Source organism: Mytilus galloprovincialis, chromosome 8, assembly GCF_965363235.1.
Source record: "Mytilus galloprovincialis chromosome 8, xbMytGall1.hap1.1, whole genome shotgun sequence".
Lineage (NCBI taxonomy): Eukaryota > Metazoa > Mollusca > Bivalvia > Mytilida > Mytilidae > Mytilus > Mytilus galloprovincialis.
Window position 1 is genome coordinate 46,103,203 of NC_134845.1, and position 25,311 is coordinate 46,128,513.

At 36.2% G+C, this 25,311-nt stretch overlaps 18 non-coding genes across 18 annotated transcripts; all 18 read right to left on the reverse strand.

The window, feature by feature from the left end:
- Positions 1-89: 89 nt before the first annotated feature.
- On the reverse strand, positions 90-252 carry LOC143043887 (U1 spliceosomal RNA). Its single transcript, XR_012968587.1, has one exon. It is a non-coding gene; the product is annotated as a U1 spliceosomal RNA (small nuclear RNA).
- Positions 253-1,408: 1,156 nt separating this feature from the next.
- Positions 1,409-1,572, reverse strand: LOC143043865 (U1 spliceosomal RNA). The gene has a single exon (XR_012968567.1). It is a non-coding gene; the product is annotated as a U1 spliceosomal RNA (small nuclear RNA).
- A 1,154-nt stretch (positions 1,573-2,726) lies between these two features.
- On the reverse strand, positions 2,727-2,889 carry LOC143043886 (U1 spliceosomal RNA). The gene has a single exon (XR_012968586.1). It is a non-coding gene; the product is annotated as a U1 spliceosomal RNA (small nuclear RNA).
- A 1,155-nt stretch (positions 2,890-4,044) lies between these two features.
- Positions 4,045-4,208, reverse strand: LOC143043866 (U1 spliceosomal RNA). Its single transcript, XR_012968568.1, has one exon. It is a non-coding gene; the product is annotated as a U1 spliceosomal RNA (small nuclear RNA).
- A 1,155-nt stretch (positions 4,209-5,363) lies between these two features.
- Positions 5,364-5,527, reverse strand: LOC143043867 (U1 spliceosomal RNA). The gene has a single exon (XR_012968569.1). It is a non-coding gene; the product is annotated as a U1 spliceosomal RNA (small nuclear RNA).
- Positions 5,528-6,682: 1,155 nt separating this feature from the next.
- Positions 6,683-6,846, reverse strand: LOC143043869 (U1 spliceosomal RNA). Its single transcript, XR_012968570.1, has one exon. It is a non-coding gene; the product is annotated as a U1 spliceosomal RNA (small nuclear RNA).
- Positions 6,847-7,999: 1,153 nt separating this feature from the next.
- Positions 8,000-8,163, reverse strand: LOC143043871 (U1 spliceosomal RNA). The gene has a single exon (XR_012968572.1). It is a non-coding gene; the product is annotated as a U1 spliceosomal RNA (small nuclear RNA).
- Positions 8,164-9,316: 1,153 nt separating this feature from the next.
- On the reverse strand, positions 9,317-9,480 carry LOC143043872 (U1 spliceosomal RNA). The gene has a single exon (XR_012968573.1). It is a non-coding gene; the product is annotated as a U1 spliceosomal RNA (small nuclear RNA).
- A 1,155-nt stretch (positions 9,481-10,635) lies between these two features.
- Positions 10,636-10,799, reverse strand: LOC143043873 (U1 spliceosomal RNA). The gene has a single exon (XR_012968574.1). It is a non-coding gene; the product is annotated as a U1 spliceosomal RNA (small nuclear RNA).
- A 1,153-nt stretch (positions 10,800-11,952) lies between these two features.
- Positions 11,953-12,116, reverse strand: LOC143043874 (U1 spliceosomal RNA). The gene has a single exon (XR_012968575.1). It is a non-coding gene; the product is annotated as a U1 spliceosomal RNA (small nuclear RNA).
- A 1,155-nt stretch (positions 12,117-13,271) lies between these two features.
- On the reverse strand, positions 13,272-13,435 carry LOC143043875 (U1 spliceosomal RNA). The gene has a single exon (XR_012968576.1). It is a non-coding gene; the product is annotated as a U1 spliceosomal RNA (small nuclear RNA).
- A 1,154-nt stretch (positions 13,436-14,589) lies between these two features.
- On the reverse strand, positions 14,590-14,753 carry LOC143043876 (U1 spliceosomal RNA). Its single transcript, XR_012968577.1, has one exon. It is a non-coding gene; the product is annotated as a U1 spliceosomal RNA (small nuclear RNA).
- Positions 14,754-15,907: 1,154 nt separating this feature from the next.
- Positions 15,908-16,071, reverse strand: LOC143043877 (U1 spliceosomal RNA). Its single transcript, XR_012968578.1, has one exon. It is a non-coding gene; the product is annotated as a U1 spliceosomal RNA (small nuclear RNA).
- A 1,156-nt stretch (positions 16,072-17,227) lies between these two features.
- LOC143043878 (U1 spliceosomal RNA) lies at positions 17,228-17,391 on the reverse strand. The gene has a single exon (XR_012968579.1). It is a non-coding gene; the product is annotated as a U1 spliceosomal RNA (small nuclear RNA).
- A 1,155-nt stretch (positions 17,392-18,546) lies between these two features.
- LOC143043879 (U1 spliceosomal RNA) lies at positions 18,547-18,710 on the reverse strand. Its single transcript, XR_012968580.1, has one exon. It is a non-coding gene; the product is annotated as a U1 spliceosomal RNA (small nuclear RNA).
- A 1,155-nt stretch (positions 18,711-19,865) lies between these two features.
- On the reverse strand, positions 19,866-20,029 carry LOC143043880 (U1 spliceosomal RNA). Its single transcript, XR_012968581.1, has one exon. It is a non-coding gene; the product is annotated as a U1 spliceosomal RNA (small nuclear RNA).
- Positions 20,030-21,184: 1,155 nt separating this feature from the next.
- LOC143043882 (U1 spliceosomal RNA) lies at positions 21,185-21,348 on the reverse strand. The gene has a single exon (XR_012968583.1). It is a non-coding gene; the product is annotated as a U1 spliceosomal RNA (small nuclear RNA).
- A 1,155-nt stretch (positions 21,349-22,503) lies between these two features.
- On the reverse strand, positions 22,504-22,667 carry LOC143043883 (U1 spliceosomal RNA). The gene has a single exon (XR_012968584.1). It is a non-coding gene; the product is annotated as a U1 spliceosomal RNA (small nuclear RNA).
- Positions 22,668-25,311: the final 2,644 nt, after the last annotated feature.

The following is a 25,311-nucleotide window of genomic DNA, read 5'->3' on the forward strand; positions in this document are numbered from 1 at the left end:
GAACAGTCTCAGCGTACTTAAGATAAAGTTTAACAACAGTATCAAGTTTTGTATTTATTGGGAACTTTTCTTTACATTTGATTGAATAACAGGGGATAGCGCGAACGCAGTCCCCCACACTAAAAAATTGCGTACCCGAGTTGCCCACATTTGGGGCAATCGCAGGCTTCAGCCTAACCGGAGTGCAATGGAAAGGCCTCGACCTGGGGAGACCGCCTTTTTGATCACGGTGCTCCTGTACCAGGTAAGTATGCTTGGATATCTGACATTTGTCCATTTGAGTAAATCAAGAGTAACTTTATAAAGAGGTATTCGAACATATTATAGTCAGCCGATATATCATTTTAAAACATACAATAAAACAATTTGACTTCGCATCGAGGGACATTTGCCTCCTTCCACTGATCTCATTGAAACGCGTTGGTGTATCAAAAATCGGGACACTTTTTAAGGACGATTTGTTGAAAGGGGCCAAATAAAGTAGGATAACTCTGTTGATTAAAAACGTACTATGTACGTTCAGATCGCCATGATGCTTTCACACGGAATATCAATAATTGTTTAAAATTCACTCCTCCGCAATAAAAAAAAACCAAAAAAAACCCAACATTATTGTTTTTCCCTCTTTCTTCGCTTTAATTTCGTAACTGCCTTCCGTTCATACAACACTGTTTGCTTCTGTTTCGAATTCACTAGAAAACCAGTTACCATGTTTACAGTGTACGCGCAAAATTTTAAAATCTAAATTCATTCGATTTGGTGCGGGGAAAAAATCGACGGCAAAGCAATCATTTGCGTTTGAAATTGATAAAGGAGGGCGACAAAGGTAGCGTAGCGAGATTATTTCTTGAATCCGTCCGTGCTGCACATGCAGTTTCCGCTTTTCAGTATAGCAAGGAAAAGAAAATACGGCATTACTTTTCATAAAATGCCGGTATAGTTGAATTTCATATTATTTCAAATAGAAACAATATTTTGCCAACCAAAATCTAGTTTTCATCGTAAAGCAAAATGAATAAGCTTCCAAACTCAGTTTATAGTTTTTACTTCAAATAAGCGGATTTTTTTTAATGTGACTTAAACGGAGAGGCAAACTTGAAATTTACGGCAAAACTTGAAATTTACGGATTACGAGATAATAATTTAAAAGAAAAAAAAAAAAAACCCAACTTACTTTTTTGGAGTGTAGAAACCAAGTTGTCTGACTGAGAAATTTATTTGCTTCTTTTTATCGTCTACTCAAATTGAAGAAAAACAATGAAATGAAATGAAACAAAAGGATGGAAAACCGGTTGGCGATTACAATTTACGCAAATCCTGAACAGTCTCAGCGTACTTAAGATAAAGTTTAACAACAGTATCAAGTTTTGTATTTATTGGGAACTTTTCTTTACATTTGATTGAATAACAGGGGATAGCGCGAACGCAGTCCCCCACACTAAAAAATTGCGTACCCGAGTTGCCCACATTTGGGGCAATCGCAGGCTTCAGCCTAACCGGAGTGCAATGGAAAGGCCTCGACCTGGGGAGACCGCCTTTTTGATCACGGTGCTCCCTGTACCAGGTAAGTATGCTTGGATATCTGACATTTGTCCATTTGAGTAAATCAAGAGTAACTTTATAAAGAGGTATTCGAACATATTATAGTCAGCCGATATATCATTTTAAAACATACAATAAAACAATTTGACTTCGCATCGAGGGACATTTGCCTCCTTCCACTGATCTCATTGAAACGCGTTGGTGTATCAAAAATCGGGACACTTTTTAAGGACGATTTGTTGAAAGGGGCCAAATAAAGTAGGATAACTCTGTTGATTAAAAACGTACTATGTACGTTCAGATCGCCATGATGCTTTCACACGGAATATCAATAATTGTTTAAAATTCACTCCTCCGCAATAAAAAAAAACCAAAAAAAACCCAACATTATTGTTTTTCCCTCTTTCTTCGCTTTAATTTCGTAACTGCCTTCCGTTCATACAACACTGTTTGCTTCTGTTTCGAATTCACTAGAAAACCAGTTACCATGTTTACAGTGTACGCGCAAAATTTTAAAATCTAAATTCATTCGATTTGGTGCGGGGAAAAAATCGACGGCAAAGCAATCATTTGCGTTTGAAATTGATAAAGGAGGGCGACAAAGGTAGCGTAGCGAGATTATTTCTTGAATCCGTCCGTGCTGCACATGCAGTTTCCGCTTTTCAGTATAGCAAGGAAAAGAAAATACGGCATTACTTTTCATAAAATGCCGGTATAGTTGAATTTCATATTATTTCAAATAGAAACAATATTTGCCAACCAAAATCTAGTTTTCATCGTAAAGCAAAATGAATAAGCTTCCAAACTCAGTTTATAGTTTTTACTTCAAATAAGCGGATTTTTTTTAATGTGACTTAAACGGAGAGGCAAACTTGAAATTTACGGCAAAACTTGAAATTTACGGATTACGAGATAATAATTTAAAAGAAAAAAAAAAAAACCCAACTTACTTTTTTGGAGTGTAGAAACCAAGTTGTCTGACTGAGAAATTTATTTGCTTCTTTTTATCGTCTACTCAAATTGAAGAAAAACAATGAAATGAAATGAAACAAAAGGATGGAAAACCGGTTGGCGATTACAATTTACGCAAATCCTGAACAGTCTCAGCGTACTTAAGATAAAGTTTAACAACAGTATCAAGTTTTGTATTTATTGGGAACTTTTCTTTACATTTGATTGAATAACAGGGGATAGCGCGAACGCAGTCCCCCACACTAAAAAATTGCGTACCCGAGTTGCCCACATTTGGGGCAATCGCAGCTTCAGCCTAACCGGAGTGCAATGGAAAGGCCTCGACCTGGGGAGACCGCCTTTTTGATCACGGTGCTCCCTGTACCAGGTAAGTATGCTTGGATATCTGACATTTGTCCATTTGAGTAAATCAAGAGTAACTTTATAAAGAGGTATTCGAACATATTATAGTCAGCCGATATATCATTTTAAAACATACAATAAAACAATTTGACTTCGCATCGAGGGACATTTGCCTCCTTCCACTGATCTCATTGAAACGCGTTGGTGTATCAAAAATCGGGACACTTTTTAAGGACGATTTGTTGAAAGGGGCCAAATAAAGTAGGATAACTCTGTTGATTAAAAACGTACTATGTACGTTCAGATCGCCATGATGCTTTCACACGGAATATCAATAATTGTTTAAAATTCACTCCTCCGCAATAAAAAAAAACCAAAAAAAACCCAACATTATTGTTTTTCCCTCTTTCTTCGCTTTAATTTCGTAACTGCCTTCCGTTCATACAACACTGTTTGCTTCTGTTTCGAATTCACTAGAAAACCAGTTACCATGTTTACAGTGTACGCGCAAAATTTTAAAATCTAAATTCATTCGATTTGGTGCGGGGAAAAAATCGACGGCAAAGCAATCATTTGCGTTTGAAATTGATAAAGGAGGGCGACAAAGGTAGCGTAGCGAGATTATTTCTTGAATCCGTCCGTGCTGCACATGCAGTTTCCGCTTTTCAGTATAGCAAGGAAAAGAAAATACGGCATTACTTTTCATAAAATGCCGGTATAGTTGAATTTCATATTATTTCAAATAGAAACAATATTTTGCCAACCAAAATCTAGTTTTCATCGTAAAGCAAAATGAATAAGCTTCCAAACTCAGTTTATAGTTTTTACTTCAAATAAGCGGATTTTTTTTAATGTGACTTAAACGGAGAGGCAAACTTGAAATTTACGGCAAAACTTGAAATTTACGGATTACGAGATAATAATTTAAAAGAAAAAAAAAAAAACCCAACTTACTTTTTTGGAGTGTAGAAACCAAGTTGTCTGACTGAGAAATTTATTTGCTTCTTTTTATCGTCTACTCAAATTGAAGAAAAACAATGAAATGAAATGAAACAAAAGGATGGAAAACCGGTTGGCGATTACAATTTACGCAAATCCTGAACAGTCTCAGCGTACTTAAGATAAAGTTTAACAACAGTATCAAGTTTTGTATTTATTGGGAACTTTTCTTTACATTTGATTGAATAACAGGGGATAGCGCGAACGCAGTCCCCCACACTAAAAAATTGCGTACCCGAGTTGCCCACATTTGGGGCAATCGCAGGCTTCAGCCTAACCGGAGTGCAATGGAAAGGCCTCGACCTGGGGAGACCGCCTTTTTGATCACGGTGCTCCCTGTACCAGGTAAGTATGCTTGGATATCTGACATTTGTCCATTTGAGTAAATCAAGAGTAACTTTATAAAGAGGTATTCGAACATATTATAGTCAGCCGATATATCATTTTAAAACATACAATAAAACAATTTGACTTCGCATCGAGGGACATTTGCCTCCTTCCACTGATCTCATTGAAACGCGTTGGTGTATCAAAAATCGGGACACTTTTTAAGGACGATTTGTTGAAAGGGGCCAAATAAAGTAGGATAACTCTGTTGATTAAAAACGTACTATGTACGTTCAGATCGCCATGATGCTTTCACACGGAATATCAATAATTGTTTAAAATTCACTCCTCCGCAATAAAAAAAAACCAAAAAAAACCCAACATTATTGTTTTTCCCTCTTTCTTCGCTTTAATTTCGTAACTGCCTTCCGTTCATACAACACTGTTTGCTTCTGTTTCGAATTCACTAGAAAACCAGTTACCATGTTTACAGTGTACGCGCAAAATTTTAAAATCTAAATTCATTCGATTTGGTGCGGGGAAAAAATCGACGGCAAAGCAATCATTTGCGTTTGAAATTGATAAAGGAGGGCGACAAAGGTAGCGTAGCGAGATTATTTCTTGAATCCGTCCGTGCTGCACATGCAGTTTCCGCTTTTCAGTATAGCAAGGAAAAGAAAATACGGCATTACTTTTCATAAAATGCCGGTATAGTTGAATTTCATATTATTTCAAATAGAAACAATATTTTGCCAACCAAAATCTAGTTTTCATCGTAAAGCAAAATGAATAAGCTTCCAAACTCAGTTTATAGTTTTTACTTCAAATAAGCGGATTTTTTTTAATGTGACTTAAACGGAGAGGCAAACTTGAAATTTACGGCAAAACTTGAAATTTACGGATTACGAGATAATAATTTAAAAGAAAAAAAAAAAACCCAACTTACTTTTTTGGAGTGTAGAAACCAAGTTGTCTGACTGAGAAATTTATTTGCTTCTTTTTATCGTCTACTCCAAATTGAAGAAAAACAATGAAATGAAATGAAACAAAAGGATGGAAAACCGGTTGGCGATTACAATTTACGCAAATCCTGAACAGTCTCAGCGTACTTAAGATAAAGTTTAACAACAGTATCAAGTTTTGTATTTATTGGGAACTTTTCTTTACATTTGATTGAATAACAGGGGATAGCGCGAACGCAGTCCCCCACACTAAAAAATTGCGTACCCGAGTTGCCCACATTTGGGGCAATCGCAGGCTTCAGCCTAACCGGAGTGCAATGGAAAGGCCTCGACCTGGGGAGACCGCCTTTTTGATCACGGTGCTCCCTGTACCAGGTAAGTATGCTTGGATATCTGACATTTGTCCATTTGAGTAAATCAAGAGTAACTTTATAAAGAGGTATTCGAACATATTATAGTCAGCCGATATATCATTTTAAAACATACAATAAAACAATTTGACTTCGCATCGAGGGACATTTGCCTCCTTCCACTGATCTCATTGAAACGCGTTGGTGTATCAAAAATCGGGACACTTTTTAAGGACGATTTGTTGAAAGGGGCCAAATAAAGTAGGATAACTCTGTTGATTAAAAACGTACTATGTACGTTCAGATCGCCATGATGCTTTCACACGGAATATCAATAATTGTTTAAAATTCACTCCTCCGCAATAAAAAAAAACCAAAAAAAACCCAACATTATTGTTTTTCCCTCTTTCTTCGCTTTAATTTCGTAACTGCCTTCCGTTCATACAACACTGTTTGCTTCTGTTTCGAATTCACTAGAAAACCAGTTACCATGTTTACAGTGTACGCGCAAAATTTTAAAATCTAAATTCATTCGATTTGGTGCGGGGAAAAAATCGACGGCAAAGCAATCATTTGCGTTTGAAATTGATAAAGGAGGGCGACAAAGGTAGCGTAGCGAGATTATTTCTTGAATCCGTCCGTGCTGCACATGCAGTTTCCGCTTTTCAGTATAGCAAGGAAAAGAAAATACGGCATTACTTTTCATAAAATGCCGGTATAGTTGAATTTCATATTATTTCAAATAGAAACAATATTTTGCCAACCAAAATCTAGTTTTCATCGTAAAGCAAAATGAATAAGCTTCCAAACTCAGTTTATAGTTTTTACTTCAAATAAGCGGATTTTTTTTAATGTGACTTAAACGGAGAGGCAAACTTGAAATTTACGGCAAAACTTGAAATTTACGGATTACGAGATAATAATTTAAAAGAAAAAAAAAAAAACCCAACTTACTTTTTTGGAGTGTAGAAACCAAGTTGTCTGACTGAGAAATTTATTTGCTTCTTTTTATCGTCTACTCAAATTGAAGAAAAACAATGAAATGAAATGAAACAAAAGGATGGAAAACCGGTTGGCGATTACAATTTACGCAAATCCTGAACAGTCTCAGCGTACTTAAGATAAAGTTTAACAACAGTATCAAGTTTTGTATTTATTGGGAACTTTTCTTTACATTTGATTGAATAACAGGGGATAGCGCGAACGCAGTCCCCCACACTAAAAAATTGCGTACCCGAGTTGCCCACATTTGGGGCAATCGCAGGCTTCAGCCTAACCGGAGTGCAATGGAAAGGCCTCGACCTGGGGAGACCGCCTTTTTGATCACGGTGCTCCCTGTACCAGGTAAGTATGCTTGGATATCTGACATTTGTCCATTTGAGTAAATCAAGAGTAACTTTATAAAGAGGTATTCGAACATATTATAGTCAGCCGATATATCATTTTAAAACATACAATAAAACAATTTGACTTCGCATCGAGGGACATTTGCCTCCTTCCACTGATCTCATTGAAACGCGTTGGTGTATCAAAAATCGGGACACTTTTTAAGGACGATTTGTTGAAAGGGGCCAAATAAAGTAGGATAACTCTGTTGATTAAAAACGTACTATGTACGTTCAGATCGCCATGATGCTTTCACACGGAATATCAATAATTGTTTAAAATTCACTCCTCCGCAATAAAAAAAAACCAAAAAAAACCCAACATTATTGTTTTTCCCTCTTTCTTCGCTTTAATTTCGTAACTGCCTTCCGTTCATACAACACTGTTTGCTTCTGTTTCGAATTCACTAGAAAACCAGTTACCATGTTTACAGTGTACGCGCAAAATTTTAAAATCTAAATTCATTCGATTTGGTGCGGGAAAAAATCGACGGCAAAGCAATCATTTGCGTTTGAAATTGATAAAGGAGGGCGACAAAGGTAGCGTAGCGAGATTATTTCTTGAATCCGTCCGTGCTGCACATGCAGTTTCCGCTTTTCAGTATAGCAAGGAAAAGAAAATACGGCATTACTTTTCATAAAATGCCGGTATAGTTGAATTTCATATTATTTCAAATAGAAACAATATTTTGCCAACCAAAATCTAGTTTTCATCGTAAAGCAAAATGAATAAGCTTCCAAACTCAGTTTATAGTTTTTACTTCAAATAAGCGGATTTTTTTTAATGTGACTTAAACGGAGAGGCAAACTTGAAATTTACGGCAAAACTTGAAATTTACGGATTACGAGATAATAATTTAAAAGAAAAAAAAAAAAACCCAACTTACTTTTTTGGAGTGTAGAAACCAAGTTGTCTGACTGAGAAATTTATTTGCTTCTTTTTATCGTCTACTCAATTGAAGAAAAACAATGAAATGAAATGAAACAAAAGGATGGAAAACCGGTTGGCGATTACAATTTACGCAAATCCTGAACAGTCTCAGCGTACTTAAGATAAAGTTTAACAACAGTATCAAGTTTTGTATTTATTGGGAACTTTTCTTTACATTTGATTGAATAACAGGGGATAGCGCGAACGCAGTCCCCCACACTAAAAAATTGCGTACCCGAGTTGCCCACATTTGGGGCAATCGCAGGCTTCAGCCTAACCGGAGTGCAATGGAAAGGCCTCGACCTGGGGAGACCGCCTTTTTGATCACGGTGCTCCCTGTACCAGGTAAGTATGCTTGGATATCTGACATTTGTCCATTTGAGTAAATCAAGAGTAACTTTATAAAGAGGTATTCGAACATATTATAGTCAGCCGATATATCATTTTAAAACATACAATAAAACAATTTGACTTCGCATCGAGGGACATTTGCCTCCTTCCACTGATCTCATTGAAACGCGTTGGTGTATCAAAAATCGGGACACTTTTTAAGGACGATTTGTTGAAAGGGGCCAAATAAAGTAGGATAACTCTGTTGATTAAAAACGTACTATGTACGTTCAGATCGCCATGATGCTTTCACACGGAATATCAATAATTGTTTAAAATTCACTCCTCCGCAATAAAAAAAAACCAAAAAAAACCCAACATTATTGTTTTTCCCTCTTTCTTCGCTTTAATTTCGTAACTGCCTTCCGTTCATACAACACTGTTTGCTTCTGTTTCGAATTCACTAGAAAACCAGTTACCATGTTTACAGTGTACGCGCAAAATTTTAAAATCTAAATTCATTCGATTTGGTGCGGGGAAAAAATCGACGGCAAAGCAATCATTTGCGTTTGAAATTGATAAAGGAGGGCGACAAAGGTAGCGTAGCGAGATTATTTCTTGAATCCGTCCGTGCTGCACATGCAGTTTCCGCTTTTCAGTATAGCAAGGAAAAGAAAATACGGCATTACTTTTCATAAAATGCCGGTATAGTTGAATTTCATATTATTTCAAATAGAAACAATATTTTGCCAACCAAAATCTAGTTTTCATCGTAAAGCAAAATGAATAAGCTTCCAAACTCAGTTTATAGTTTTTACTTCAAATAAGCGGATTTTTTTAATGTGACTTAAACGGAGAGGCAAACTTGAAATTTACGGCAAAACTTGAAATTTACGGATTACGAGATAATAATTTAAAAGAAAAAAAAAAAAACCCAACTTACTTTTTTGGAGTGTAGAAACCAAGTTGTCTGACTGAGAAATTTATTTGCTTCTTTTTATCGTCTACTCAAATTGAAGAAAAACAATGAAATGAAATGAAACAAAAGGATGAAAACCGGTTGGCGATTACAATTTACGCAAATCCTGAACAGTCTCAGCGTACTTAAGATAAAGTTTAACAACAGTATCAAGTTTTGTATTTATTGGGAACTTTTCTTTACATTTGATTGAATAACAGGGGATAGCGCGAACGCAGTCCCCCACACTAAAAAATTGCGTACCCGAGTTGCCCACATTTGGGGCAATCGCAGGCTTCAGCCTAACCGGAGTGCAATGGAAAGGCCTCGACCTGGGGAGACCGCCTTTTTGATCACGGTGCTCCCTGTACCAGGTAAGTATGCTTGGATATCTGACATTTGTCCATTTGAGTAAATCAAGAGTAACTTTATAAAGAGGTATTCGAACATATTATAGTCAGCCGATATATCATTTTAAAACATACAATAAAACAATTTGACTTCGCATCGAGGGACATTTGCCTCCTTCCACTGATCTCATTGAAACGCGTTGGTGTATCAAAAATCGGGACACTTTTTAAGGACGATTTGTTGAAAGGGGCCAAATAAAGTAGGATAACTCTGTTGATTAAAAACGTACTATGTACGTTCAGATCGCCATGATGCTTTCACACGGAATATCAATAATTGTTTAAAATTCACTCCTCCGCAATAAAAAAAAACCAAAAAAAACCCAACATTATTGTTTTTCCCTCTTTCTTCGCTTTAATTTCGTAACTGCCTTCCGTTCATACAACACTGTTTGCTTCTGTTTCGAATTCACTAGAAAACCAGTTACCATGTTTACAGTGTACGCGCAAAATTTTAAAATCTAAATTCATTCGATTTGGTGCGGGGAAAAAATCGACGGCAAAGCAATCATTTGCGTTTGAAATTGATAAAGGAGGGCGACAAAGGTAGCGTAGCGAGATTATTTCTTGAATCCGTCCGTGCTGCACATGCAGTTTCCGCTTTTCAGTATAGCAAGGAAAAGAAAATACGGCATTACTTTTCATAAAATGCCGGTATAGTTGAATTTCATATTATTTCAAATAGAAACAATATTTTGCCAACCAAAATCTAGTTTTCATCGTAAAGCAAAATGAATAAGCTTCCAAACTCAGTTTATAGTTTTTACTTCAAATAAGCGGATTTTTTTTAATGTGACTTAAACGGAGAGGCAAACTTGAAATTTACGGCAAAACTTGAAATTTACGGATTACGAGATAATAATTTAAAAGAAAAAAAAAAAAACCCAACTTACTTTTTTGGAGTGTAGAAACCAAGTTGTCTGACTGAGAAATTTATTTGCTTCTTTTTATCGTCTACTCAAATTGAAGAAAAACAATGAAATGAAATGAAACAAAAGGATGGAAAACCGGTTGGCGATTACAATTTACGCAAATCCTGAACAGTCTCAGCGTACTTAAGATAAAGTTTAACAACAGTATCAAGTTTTGTATTTATTGGGAACTTTTCTTTACATTTGATTGAATAACAGGGGATAGCGCGAACGCAGTCCCCCACACTAAAAAATTGCGTACCCGAGTTGCCCACATTTGGGGCAATCGCAGGCTTCAGCCTAACCGGAGTGCAATGGAAAGGCCTCGACCTGGGGAGACCGCCTTTTTGATCACGGTGCTCCCTGTACCAGGTAAGTATGCTTGGATATCTGACATTTGTCCATTTGAGTAAATCAAGAGTAACTTTATAAAGAGGTATTCGAACATATTATAGTCAGCCGATATATCATTTTAAAACATACAATAAAACAATTTGACTTCGCATCGAGGGACATTTGCCTCCTTCCACTGATCTCATTGAAACGCGTTGGTGTATCAAAAATCGGGACACTTTTTAAGGACGATTTGTTGAAAGGGGCCAAATAAAGTAGGATAACTCTGTTGATTAAAAACGTACTATGTACGTTCAGATCGCCATGATGCTTTCACACGGAATATCAATAATTGTTTAAAATTCACTCCTCCGCAATAAAAAAAACCAAAAAAAACCCAACATTATTGTTTTTCCCTCTTTCTTCGCTTTAATTTCGTAACTGCCTTCCGTTCATACAACACTGTTTGCTTCTGTTTCGAATTCACTAGAAAACCAGTTACCATGTTTACAGTGTACGCGCAAAATTTTAAAATCTAAATTCATTCGATTTGGTGCGGGGAAAAAATCGACGGCAAAGCAATCATTTGCGTTTGAAATTGATAAAGGAGGGCGACAAAGGTAGCGTAGCGAGATTATTTCTTGAATCCGTCCGTGCTGCACATGCAGTTTCCGCTTTTCAGTATAGCAAGGAAAAGAAATACGGCATTACTTTTCATAAAATGCCGGTATAGTTGAATTTCATATTATTTCAAATAGAAACAATATTTTGCCAACCAAAATCTAGTTTTCATCGTAAAGCAAAATGAATAAGCTTCCAAACTCAGTTTATAGTTTTTACTTCAAATAAGCGGATTTTTTTTAATGTGACTTAAACGGAGAGGCAAACTTGAAATTTACGGCAAAACTTGAAATTTACGGATTACGAGATAATAATTTAAAAGAAAAAAAAAAAAACCCAACTTACTTTTTTGGAGTGTAGAAACCAAGTTGTCTGACTGAGAAATTTATTTGCTTCTTTTTATCGTCTACTCAAATTGAAGAAAAACAATGAAATGAAATGAAACAAAAGGATGGAAAACCGGTTGGCGATTACAATTTACGCAAATCCTGAACAGTCTCAGCGTACTTAAGATAAAGTTTAACAACAGTATCAAGTTTTGTATTTATTGGGAACTTTTCTTTACATTTGATTGAATAACAGGGGATAGCGCGAACGCAGTCCCCCACACTAAAAAATTGCGTACCCGAGTTGCCCACATTTGGGGCAATCGCAGGCTTCAGCCTAACCGGAGTGCAATGGAAAGGCCTCGACCTGGGGAGACCGCCTTTTTGATCACGGTGCTCCCTGTACCAGGTAAGTATGCTTGGATATCTGACATTTGTCCATTTGAGTAAATCAAGAGTAACTTTATAAAGAGGTATTCGAACATATTATAGTCAGCCGATATATCATTTTAAAACATACAATAAAACAATTTGACTTCGCATCGAGGGACATTTGCCTCCTTCCACTGATCTCATTGAAACGCGTTGGTGTATCAAAAATCGGGACACTTTTTAAGGACGATTTGTTGAAAGGGGCCAAATAAAGTAGGATAACTCTGTTGATTAAAAACGTACTATGTACGTTCAGATCGCCATGATGCTTTCACACGGAATATCAATAATTGTTTAAAATTCACTCCTCCGCAATAAAAAAAAACCAAAAAAAACCCAACATTATTGTTTTTCCCTCTTTCTTCGCTTTAATTTCGTAACTGCCTTCCGTTCATACAACACTGTTTGCTTCTGTTTCGAATTCACTAGAAAACCAGTTACCATGTTTACAGTGTACGCGCAAAATTTTAAAATCTAAATTCATTCGATTTGGTGCGGGGAAAAAATCGACGGCAAAGCAATCATTTGCGTTTGAAATTGATAAAGGAGGGCGACAAAGGTAGCGTAGCGAGATTATTTCTTGAATCCGTCCGTGCTGCACATGCAGTTTCCGCTTTTCAGTATAGCAAGGAAAAGAAAATACGGCATTACTTTTCATAAAATGCCGGTATAGTTGAATTTCATATTATTTCAAATAGAAACAATATTTTGCCAACCAAAATCTAGTTTTCATCGTAAAGCAAAATGAATAAGCTTCCAAACTCAGTTTATAGTTTTTACTTCAAATAAGCGGATTTTTTTTAATGTGACTTAAACGGAGAGGCAAACTTGAAATTTACGGCAAAACTTGAAATTTACGGATTACGAGATAATAATTTAAAAGAAAAAAAAAAAAACCCAACTTACTTTTTTGGAGTGTAGAAACCAAGTTGTCTGACTGAGAAATTTATTTGCTTCTTTTTATCGTCTACTCAAATTGAAGAAAAACAATGAAATGAAATGAAACAAAAGGATGGAAAACCGGTTGGCGATTACAATTTACGCAAATCCTGAACAGTCTCAGCGTACTTAAGATAAAGTTTAACAACAGTATCAAGTTTTGTATTTATTGGGAACTTTTCTTTACATTTGATTGAATAACAGGGGATAGCGCGAACGCAGTCCCCCACACTAAAAAATTGCGTACCCGAGTTGCCCACATTTGGGGCAATCGCAGGCTTCAGCCTAACCGGAGTGCAATGGAAAGGCCTCGACCTGGGGAGACCGCCTTTTTGATCACGGTGCTCCCTGTACCAGGTAAGTATGCTTGGATATCTGACATTTGTCCATTTGAGTAAATCAAGAGTAACTTTATAAAGAGGTATTCGAACATATTATAGTCAGCCGATATATCATTTTAAAACATACAATAAAACAATTTGACTTCGCATCGAGGGACATTTGCCTCCTTCCACTGATCTCATTGAAACGCGTTGGTGTATCAAAAATCGGGACACTTTTTAAGGACGATTTGTTGAAAGGGGCCAAATAAAGTAGGATAACTCTGTTGATTAAAAACGTACTATGTACGTTCAGATCGCCATGATGCTTTCACACGGAATATCAATAATTGTTTAAAATTCACTCCTCCGCAATAAAAAAAAACCAAAAAAAACCCAACATTATTGTTTTTCCCTCTTTCTTCGCTTTAATTTCGTAACTGCCTTCCGTTCATACAACACTGTTTGCTTCTGTTTCGAATTCACTAGAAAACCAGTTACCATGTTTACAGTGTACGCGCAAAATTTTAAAATCTAAATTCATTCGATTTGGTGCGGGGAAAAAATCGACGGCAAAGCAATCATTTGCGTTTGAAATTGATAAAGGAGGGCGACAAAGGTAGCGTAGCGAGATTATTTCTTGAATCCGTCCGTGCTGCACATGCAGTTTCCGCTTTTCAGTATAGCAAGGAAAAGAAAATACGGCATTACTTTTCATAAAATGCCGGTATAGTTGAATTTCATATTATTTCAAATAGAAACAATATTTTGCCAACCAAAATCTAGTTTTCATCGTAAAGCAAAATGAATAAGCTTCCAAACTCAGTTTATAGTTTTTACTTCAAATAAGCGGATTTTTTTTAATGTGACTTAAACGGAGAGGCAAACTTGAAATTTACGGCAAAACTTGAAATTTACGGATTACGAGATAATAATTTAAAAGAAAAAAAAAAAAACCCAACTTACTTTTTTGGAGTGTAGAAACCAAGTTGTCTGACTGAGAAATTTATTTGCTTCTTTTTATCGTCTACTCAAATTGAAGAAAACAATGAAATGAAATGAAACAAAAGGATGGAAAACCGGTTGGCGATTACAATTTACGCAAATCCTGAACAGTCTCAGCGTACTTAAGATAAAGTTTAACAACAGTATCAAGTTTTGTATTTATTGGGAACTTTTCTTTACATTTGATTGAATAACAGGGGATAGCGCGAACGCAGTCCCCCACACTAAAAAATTGCGTACCCGAGTTGCCCACATTTGGGGCAATCGCAGGCTTCAGCCTAACCGGAGTGCAATGGAAAGGCCTCGACCTGGGGAGACCGCCTTTTTGATCACGGTGCTCCCTGTACCAGGTAAGTATGCTTGGATATCTGACATTTGTCCATTTGAGTAAATCAAGAGTAACTTTATAAAGAGGTATTCGAACATATTATAGTCAGCCGATATATCATTTTAAAACATACAATAAAACAATTTGACTTCGCATCGAGGGACATTTGCCTCCTTCCACTGATCTCATTGAAACGCGTTGGTGTATCAAAAATCGGGACACTTTTTAAGGACGATTTGTTGAAAGGGGCCAAATAAAGTAGGATAACTCTGTTGATTAAAAACGTACTATGTACGTTCAGATCGCCATGATGCTTTCACACGGAATATCAATAATTGTTTAAAATTCACTCCTCCGCAATAAAAAAAAACCAAAAAAAACCCAACATTATTGTTTTTCCCTCTTTCTTCGCTTTAATTTCGTAACTGCCTTCCGTTCATACAACACTGTTTGCTTCTGTTTCGAATTCACTAGAAAACCAGTTACCATGTTTACAGTGTACGCGCAAAATTTTAAAATCTAAATTCATTCGATTTGGTGCGGGGAAAAAATCGACGGCAAAGCAATCATTTGCGTTTGAAATTGATAAAGGAGGGCGACAAAGGTAGCGTAGCGAGATTATTTCTTGAATCCGTCCGTGCTGCACATGCAGTTTCCGCTTTTCAGTATAGCAAGGAAAAGAAAATACGGCATTACTTTTCATAAAATGCCGGTATAGTTGAATTTCATATTATTTCAAATAGAAACAATATTTTGCCAACCAAAATCTAGTTTTCATCGTAAAGCAAAATGAATAAGCTTCCAAACTCAGTTTATAGTTTTTACTTCAAATAAGCGGATTTTTTTTAATGTGACTTAAACGGAGAGGCAAACTTGAAATTTACGGCAAAACTTGAAATTTACGGATTACGAGATAATAATTTAAAAGAAAAAAAAAAAACCCAACTTACTTTTTTGGAGTGTAGAAACCAAGTTGTCTGACTGAGAAATTTATTTGCTTCTTTTTATCGTCTACTCAAATTGAAGAAAAACAATGAAATGAAATGAAACAAAAGGATGGAAAACCGGTTGGCGATTACAATTTACGCAAATCCTGAACAGTCTCAGCGTACTTAAGATAAAGTTTAACAACAGTATCAAGTTTTGTATTTATTGGGAACTTTTCTTTACATTTGATTGAATAACAGGGGATAGCGCGAACGCAGTCCCCCACACTAAAAAATTGCGTACCCGAGTTGCCCACATTTGGGGCAATCGCAGGCTTCAGCCTAACCGGAGTGCAATGGAAAGGCCTCGACCTGGGGAGACCGCCTTTTTGATCACGGTGCTCCCTGTACCAGGTAAGTATGCTTGGATATCTGACATTTGTCCATTTGAGTAAATCAAGAGTAACTTTATAAAGAGGTATTCGAACATATTATAGTCAGCCGATATATCATTTTAAAACATACAATAAAACAATTTGACTTCGCATCGAGGGACATTTGCCTCCTTCCACTGATCTCATTGAAACGCGTTGGTGTAATCAAAAATCGGGACACTTTTTAAGGACGATTTGTTGAAAGGGGCCAAATAAAGTAGGATAACTCTGTTGATTAAAAACGTACTATGTACGTTCAGATCGCCATGATGCTTTCACACGGAATATCAATAATTGTTTAAAATTCACTCCTCCGCAATAAAAAAAAACCAAAAAAAACCCAACATTATTGTTTTTCCCTCTTTCTTCGCTTTAATTTCGTAACTGCCTTCCGTTCATACAACACTGTTTGCTTCTGTTTCGAATTCACTAGAAAACCAGTTACCATGTTTACAGTGTACGCGCAAAATTTTAAAATCTAAATTCATTCGATTTGGTGCGGGGAAAAAATCGACGGCAAAGCAATCATTTGCGTTTGAAATTGATAAAGGAGGGCGACAAAGGTAGCGTAGCGAGATTATTTCTTGAATCCGTCCGTGCTGCACATGCAGTTTCCGCTTTTCAGTATAGCAAGGAAAAGAAAATACGGCATTACTTTTCATAAAATGCCGGTATAGTTGAATTTCATATTATTTCAAATAGAAACAATATTTTGCCAACCAAAATCTAGTTTTCATCGTAAAGCAAAATGAATAAGCTTCCAAACTCAGTTTATAGTTTTTACTTCAAATAAGCGGATTTTTTTTAATGTGACTTAAACGGAGAGGCAAACTTGAAATTTACGGCAAAACTTGAAATTTACGGATTACGAGATAATAATTTAAAAGAAAAAAAAAAAAACCCAACTTACTTTTTTGGAGTGTAGAAACCAAGTTGTCTGACTGAGAAATTTATTTGCTTCTTTTTATCGTCTACTCAAATTGAAGAAAAACAATGAAATGAAATGAAACAAAAGGATGGAAAACCGGTTGGCGATTACAATTTACGCAAATCCTGAACAGTCTCAGCGTACTTAAGATAAAGTTTAACAACAGTATCAAGTTTTGTATTTATTGGGAACTTTTCTTTACATTTGATTGAATAACAGGGGATAGCGCGAACGCAGTCCCCCACACTAAAAAATTGCGTACCCGAGTTGCCCACATTTGGGGCAATCGCAGGCTTCAGCCTAACCGGAGTGCAATGGAAAGGCCTCGACCTGGGGAGACCGCCTTTTTGATCACGGTGCTCCCTGTACCAGGTAAGTATGCTTGGATATCTGACATTTGTCCATTTGAGTAAATCAAGAGTAACTTTATAAAGAGGTATTCGAACATATTATAGTCAGCCGATATATCATTTTAAAACATACAATAAAACAATTTGACTTCGCATCGAGGGACATTTGCCTCCTTCCACTGATCTCATTGAAACGCGTTGGTGTATCAAAAATCGGGACACTTTTTAAGGACGATTTGTTGAAAGGGGCCAAATAAAGTAGGATAACTCTGTTGATTAAAAACGTACTATGTACGTTCAGATCGCCATGATGCTTTCACACGGAATATCAATAATTGTTTAAAATTCACTCCTCCGCAATAAAAAAAAACCAAAAAAAACCCAACATTATTGTTTTTCCCTCTTTCTTCGCTTTAATTTCGTAACTGCCTTCCGTTCATACAACACTGTTTGCTTCTGTTTCGAATTCACTAGAAAACCAGTTACCATGTTTACAGTGTACGCGCAAAATTTTAAAATCTAAATTCATTCGATTTGGTGCGGGGAAAAAATCGACGGCAAAGCAATCATTTGCGTTTGAAATTGATAAAGGAGGGCGACAAAGGTAGCGTAGCGAGATTATTTCTTGAATCCGTCCGTGCTGCACATGCAGTTTCCGCTTTTCAGTATAGCAAGGAAAAGAAAATACGGCATTACTTTTCATAAAATGCCGGTATAGTTGAATTTCATATTATTTCAAATAGAAACAATATTTTGCCAACCAAAATCTAGTTTTCATCGTAAAGCAAAATGAATAAGCTTCCAAACTCAGTTTATAGTTTTTACTTCAAATAAGCGGATTTTTTTTAATGTGACTTAAACGGAGAGGCAAACTTGAAATTTACGGCAAAACTTGAAATTTACGGATTACGAGATAATAATTTAAAAGAAAAAAAAAAAAACCCAACTTACTTTTTTGGAGTGTAGAAACCAAGTTGTCTGACTGAGAAATTTATTTGCTTCTTTTTATCGTCTACTCAAATTGAAGAAAAACAATGAAATGAAATGAAACAAAAGGATGGAAAACCGGTTGGCGATTACAATTTACGCAAATCCTGAACAGTCTCAGCGTACTTAAGATAAAGTTTAACAACAGTATCAAGTTTTGTATTTATTGGGAACTTTTCTTTACATTTGATTGAATAACAGGGGATAGCGCGAACGCAGTCCCCCACACTAAAAAATTGCGTACCCGAGTTGCCCACATTTGGGGCAATCGCAGGCTTCAGCCTAACCGGAGTGCAATGGAAAGGCCTCGACCTGGGGAGACCGCCTTTTTGATCACGGTGCTCCCTGTACCAGGTAAGTATGCTTGGATATCTGACATTTGTCCATTTGAGTAAATCAAGAGTAACTTTATAAAGAGGTATTCGAACATATTATAGTCAGCCGATATATCATTTTAAAACATACAATAAAACAATTTGACTTCGCATCGAGGGACATTTGCCTCCTTCCACTGATCTCATTGAAACGCGTTGGTGTATCAAAAATCGGGACACTTTTTAAGGACGATTTGTTGAAAGGGGCCAAATAAAGTAGGATAACTCTGTTGATTAAAAACGTACTATGTACGTTCAGATCGCCATGATGCTTTCACACGGAATATCAATAATTGTTTAAAATTCACTCCTCCGCAATAAAAAAAAACCAAAAAAAACCCAACATTATTGTTTTTCCCTCTTTCTTCGCTTTAATTTCGTAACTGCCTTCCGTTCATACAACACTGTTTGCTTCTGTTTCGAATTCACTAGAAAACCAGTTACCATGTTTACAGTGTACGCGCAAAATTTTAAAATCTAAATTCATTCGATTTGGTGCGGGGAAAAAATCGACGGCAAAGCAATCATTTGCGTTTGAAATTGATAAAGGAGGGCGACAAAGGTAGCGTAGCGAGATTATTTCTTGAATCCGTCCGTGCTGCACATGCAGTTTCCGCTTTTCAGTATAGCAAGGAAAAGAAAATACGGCATTACTTTTCATAAAATGCCGGTATAGTTGAATTTCATATTATTTCAAATAGAAACAATATTTTGCCAACCAAAATCTAGTTTTCATCGTAAAGCAAAATGAATAAGCTTCCAAACTCAGTTTATAGTTTTTACTTCAAATAAGCGGATTTTTTTTAATGTGACTTAAACGGAGAGGCAAACTTGAAATTTACGGCAAAACTTGAAATTTACGGATTACGAGATAATAATTTAAAAGAAAAAAAAAAAAACCCAACTTACTTTTTTGGAGTGTAGAAACCAAGTTGTCTGACTGAGAAATTTATTTGCTTCTTTTTATCGTCTACTCAAATTGAAGAAAAACAATGAAATGAAATGAAACAAAAGGATGGAAAACCGGTTGGCGATTACAATTTACGCAAATCCTGAACAGTCTCAGCGTACTTAAGATAAAGTTTAACAACAGTATCAAGTTTTGTATTTATTGGGAACTTTTCTTTACATTTGATTGAATAACAGGGGATAGCGCGAACGCAGTCCCCCACACTAAAAAATTGCGTACCCGAGTTGCCCACATTTGGGGCAATCGCAGGCTTCAGCCTAACCGGAGTGCAATGGAAAGGCCTCGACCTGGGGAGACCGCCTTTTTGATCACGGTGCTCCCTGTACCAGGTAAGTATGCTTGGATATCTGACATTTGTCCATTTGAGTAAATCAAGAGTAACTTTATAAAGAGGTATTCGAACATATTATAGTCAGCCGATATATCATTTTAAAACATACAATAAAACAATTTGACTTCGCATCGAGGGACATTTGCCTCCTTCCACTGATCTCATTGAAACGCGTTGGTGTATCAAAAATCGGGACACTTTTTAAGGACGATTTGTTGAAAGGGGCCAAATAAAGTAGGATAACTCTGTTGATTAAAAACGTACTATGTACGTTCAGATCGCCATGATGCTTTCACACGGAATATCAATAATTGTTTAAAATTCACTCCTCCGCAATAAAAAAAAACCAAAAAAAACCCAACATTATTGTTTTTCCCTCTTTCTTCGCTTTAATTTCGTAACTGCCTTCCGTTCATACAACACTGTTTGCTTCTGTTTCGAATTCACTAGAAAACCAGTTACCATGTTTACAGTGTACGCGCAAAATTTTAAAATCTAAATTCATTCGATTTGGTGCGGGGAAAAAATCGACGGCAAAGCAATCATTTGCGTTTGAAATTGATAAAGGAGGGCGACAAAGGTAGCGTAGCGAGATTATTTCTTGAATCCGTCCGTGCTGCACATGCAGTTTCCGCTTTTCAGTATAGCAAGGAAAAGAAAATACGGCATTACTTTTCATAAAATGCCGGTATAGTTGAATTTCATATTATTTCAAATAGAAACAATATTTTGCCAACCAAAATCTAGTTTTCATCGTAAAGCAAAATGAATAAGCTTCCAAACTCAGTTTATAGTTTTTACTTCAAATAAGCGGATTTTTTTTAATGTGACTTAAACGGAGAGGCAAACTTGAAATTTACGGCAAAACTTGAAATTTACGGATTACGAGATAATAATTTAAAAGAAAAAAAAAAAAACCCAACTTACTTTTTTGGAGTGTAGAAACCAAGTTGTCTGACTGAGAAATTTATTTGCTTCTTTTTATCGTCTACTCAAATTGAAGAAAAACAATGAAATGAAATGAAACAAAAGGATGGAAAACCGGTTGGCGATTACAATTTACGCAAATCCTGAACAGTCTCAGCGTACTTAAGATAAAGTTTAACAACAGTATCAAGTTTTGTATTTATTGGGAACTTTTCTTTACATTTGATTGAATAACAGGGGATAGCGCGAACGCAGTCCCCCACACTAAAAAATTGCGTACCCGAGTTGCCCACATTTGGGGCAATCGCAGGCTTCAGCCTAACCGGAGTGCAATGGAAAGGCCTCGACCTGGGGAGACCGCCTTTTTGATCACGGTGCTCCCTGTACCAGGTAAGTATGCTTGGATATCTGACATTTGTCCATTTGAGTAAATCAAGAGTAACTTTATAAAGAGGTATTCGAACATATTATAGTCAGCCGATATATCATTTTAAAACATACAATAAAACAATTTGACTTCGCATCGAGGGACATTTGCCTCCTTCCACTGATCTCATTGAAACGCGTTGGTGTATCAAAAATCGGGACACTTTTTAAGGACGATTTGTTGAAAGGGGCCAAATAAAGTAGGATAACTCTGTTGATTAAAAACGTACTATGTACGTTCAGATCGCCATGATGCTTTCACACGGAATATCAATAATTGTTTAAAATTCACTCCTCCGCAATAAAAAAAAACCAAAAAAAACCCAACATTATTGTTTTTCCCTCTTTCTTCGCTTTAATTTCGTAACTGCCTTCCGTTCATACAACACTGTTTGCTTCTGTTTCGAATTCACTAGAAAACCAGTTACCATGTTTACAGTGTACGCGCAAAATTTTAAAATCTAAATTCATTCGATTTGGTGCGGGGAAAAAATCGACGGCAAAGCAATCATTTGCGTTTGAAATTGATAAAGGAGGGCGACAAAGGTAGCGTAGCGAGATTATTTCTTGAATCCGTCCGTGCTGCACATGCAGTTTCCGCTTTTCAGTATAGCAAGGAAAAGAAAATACGGCATTACTTTTCATAAAATGCCGGTATAGTTGAATTTCATATTATTTCAAATAGAAACAATATTTTGCCAACCAAAATCTAGTTTTCATCGTAAAGCAAAATGAATAAGCTTCCAAACTCAGTTTATAGTTTTTACTTCAAATAAGCGGATTTTTTTTAATGTGACTTAAACGGAGAGGCAAACTTGAAATTTACGGCAAAACTTGAAATTTACGGATTACGAGATAATAATTTAAAAGAAAAAAAAAAAAACCCAACTTACTTTTTTGGAGTGTAGAAACCAAGTTGTCTGACTGAGAAATTTATTTGCTTCTTTTTATCGTCTACTCAAATTGAAGAAAAACAATGAAATGAAATGAAACAAAAGGATGGAAAACCGGTTGGCGATTACAATTTACGCAAATCCTGAACAGTCTCAGCGTACTTAAGATAAAGTTTAACAACAGTATCAAGTTTTGTATTTATTGGGAACTTTTCTTTACATTTGATTGAATAACAGGGGATAGCGCGAACGCAGTCCCCCACACTAAAAAATTGCGTACCCGAGTTGCCCACATTTGGGGCAATCGCAGGCTTCAGCCTAACCGGAGTGCAATGGAAAGGCCTCGACCTGGGGAGACCGCCTTTTTGATCACGGTGCTCCCTGTACCAGGTAAGTATGCTTGGATATCTGACATTTGTCCATTTGAGTAAATCAAGAGTAACTTTATAAAGAGGTATTCGAACATATTATAGTCAGCCGATATATCATTTTAAAACATACAATAAAACAATTTGACTTCGCATCGAGGGACATTTGCCTCCTTCCACTGATCTCATTGAAACGCGTTGGTGTATCAAAAATCGGGACACTTTTTAAGGACGATTTGTTGAAAGGCTTTCTTATTTTAGTTTTTTCTTAATTAAATTACAAGTGACCTTTTTCGATTAAACCTTCTTTTTTAAAAACCATTTTAAAAATAAATAAATAGATGAAAAGAACATTGAAGTATTTTTTAAAATGACGTAGATACCAATTATCTCTATTTTTGATGATTTAAACATTTCGTTGACGGAAAAAAAAAGTGATCACTTTCTTGTGGAAGTATTGCAAATGTGTAAATTACTGGAGGCCTATTTTGTTCGGAACTATTTCTAAGGATGCCGAACCGGATGCAAATACAAAGAAGACTATCACCCGGAAGTGATTCCTTTTATTTGAAATAATCTAGAAAAAGACCAACCTATCACGGACTACCAGACTGACGGACACTTTGTGCACCCTATTAATATTTAAAAAAAATAATGCACAGGACAGAGTCAATTAAGGAAAATGACGTGGATGATACTTTTTTTTTTTTAACAGAGATTGGAATATACAGTTCTTTTGGCCACTTCTCTTAAAAGGATATGAGATAAGGCATGTCGACCACTTAAATTCAAACTTTGATCAGGGACTTTCTACACCAGCGGCGGATCCAGAACTTTTAATAAGGAAGGGAGGGAGGGAGGGCTTTAGTGAGTCCCTTAATAATCAACCAATTTTTTATTACACTCCCCCCCCTGGATTCGCCTATGTTGTTTGATTACATAGGGAATCGCTGAAGCATGACTTCAGCAGGCCCCCTCTTAGGCAGTACCCCCACTCATGAAAATTCCTGGAATCGCCAATGTTTTTACAAAACAATTCTGATAGTCAGGAAAATAGCCTGACAAAAATTATCATCTCTCTACCAATGAATTTTATCTGAACAAATTTTAATAGCTTTTGAATTATGCAAAAATTCTGAAAAAGCCTCATTTTAAAATCTTGTTAGTAACATTTTACATAGGCTTGAATATGTACCCCCTAAAGACATTTCACTATCTTGAAGAATCAGTGGCTGATCCAGGGAGTCCAGGGTTTGGCAATACTTTTAAATATTAGAAATTATTATAAATTAAGGAATGTATCTCCCTCATGCAAAGCTCCGATTCCTTTCACGGATTTGGCTATACTTTTTGGACCTTTTGGATTATAGCGCTTCATCTTTTATATAAGCTTTGGATTTCAAATATTTTGGCCACGAGCATCACTGAAGAGACATGTATTGTGGAAATGCGCATCTGGTGCAAGAAAATTGGTACCGTAAATTTTATGGTCAATGCTTGTTGTTGGAACCTCTTTTTAAAAAATGGCTGAATTTGAGGTCTAACATGATCTTCCTGCATTTTATTTGTGTCCAGGTTATAACCAGTTGATCCTTTATCTTAGGACATTTTATTTGTGTCCAGGTTATAACCAGTTGATCCTTTATCTTAGGACATTTTATTTGTGTCCAGGTTATAACCAGTTGATCCTTTATCTTAGGACATTTTATTTGTGTCCAGGTTATAACCAGTTGATCCTTTATCTTAGGACATTTTATTTGTGTCCAGGTTATAACCAGTTGATCCTTTATCTTAGGACATTTTATTTGTGTCCAGGTTATAACCAGTTGATCCTTTATCTTAGGACATTTTATTTGTGTCCAGGTTATAACCAGTTGATCCTTTATCTTAGGACATTTTATTTGTGTCCAGGTTATAACCAGTTGATCCTTTATCTTAGGACATTTTATTTGTGTCCAGGTTATAACCAGTTGATCCTTTATCTTAGGACATTTTATTTGTGTCCAGGTTATAACCAGTTGATCCTTTATCTTAGGACATTTTATTTGTGTCCAGGTTATAACCAGTTGATCCTTTATCTTAGGACATTTTATTTGTGTCCAGGTTATAACCAGTTGATCCTTTATCTTAGGACATTTTATTTGTGTCCAGGTTATAACCAGTTGATCCTTTATCTTAGGACACAGCACTGATTACAATATAGAAGACTTGAAGAATTTTAAGTACTTTTGCAATTTTAGCAGCCAAAAAAAGTTCTTACATTCTCTTTTAATACTGGAACATGCTGCACATATGAAAAACTGTCACAGTCACATGATAGATTAAGTTAAAAAGTCTTAAAGCCAAATACTTTATAGAAAGATCATAACACAAAAGGAAGGCTTCAACCATACAAACAAAGTCTTCATTCTCAACTTTTCCACATGTTGCCCACTTTTTTCTTTTTTTAAATTTGTTCAGTATGTTATCATGTAGCAGATTACATAAGTTGTTCTACCGTACATGTGCAGGTGTAACATGGTAGGAGTTGCACAAGTGTAATACTGTTGGTTGGTTGGTTGGTTGGTTGGTTGGTTGGTTGGTTGGTTGGTTGGTTGGTTGGTTGGTTGGTTGGTTGGAGTACAGTATTTTGATGATTCATGTTACCATTTTTTTAGTGCACAGATTTGTGACA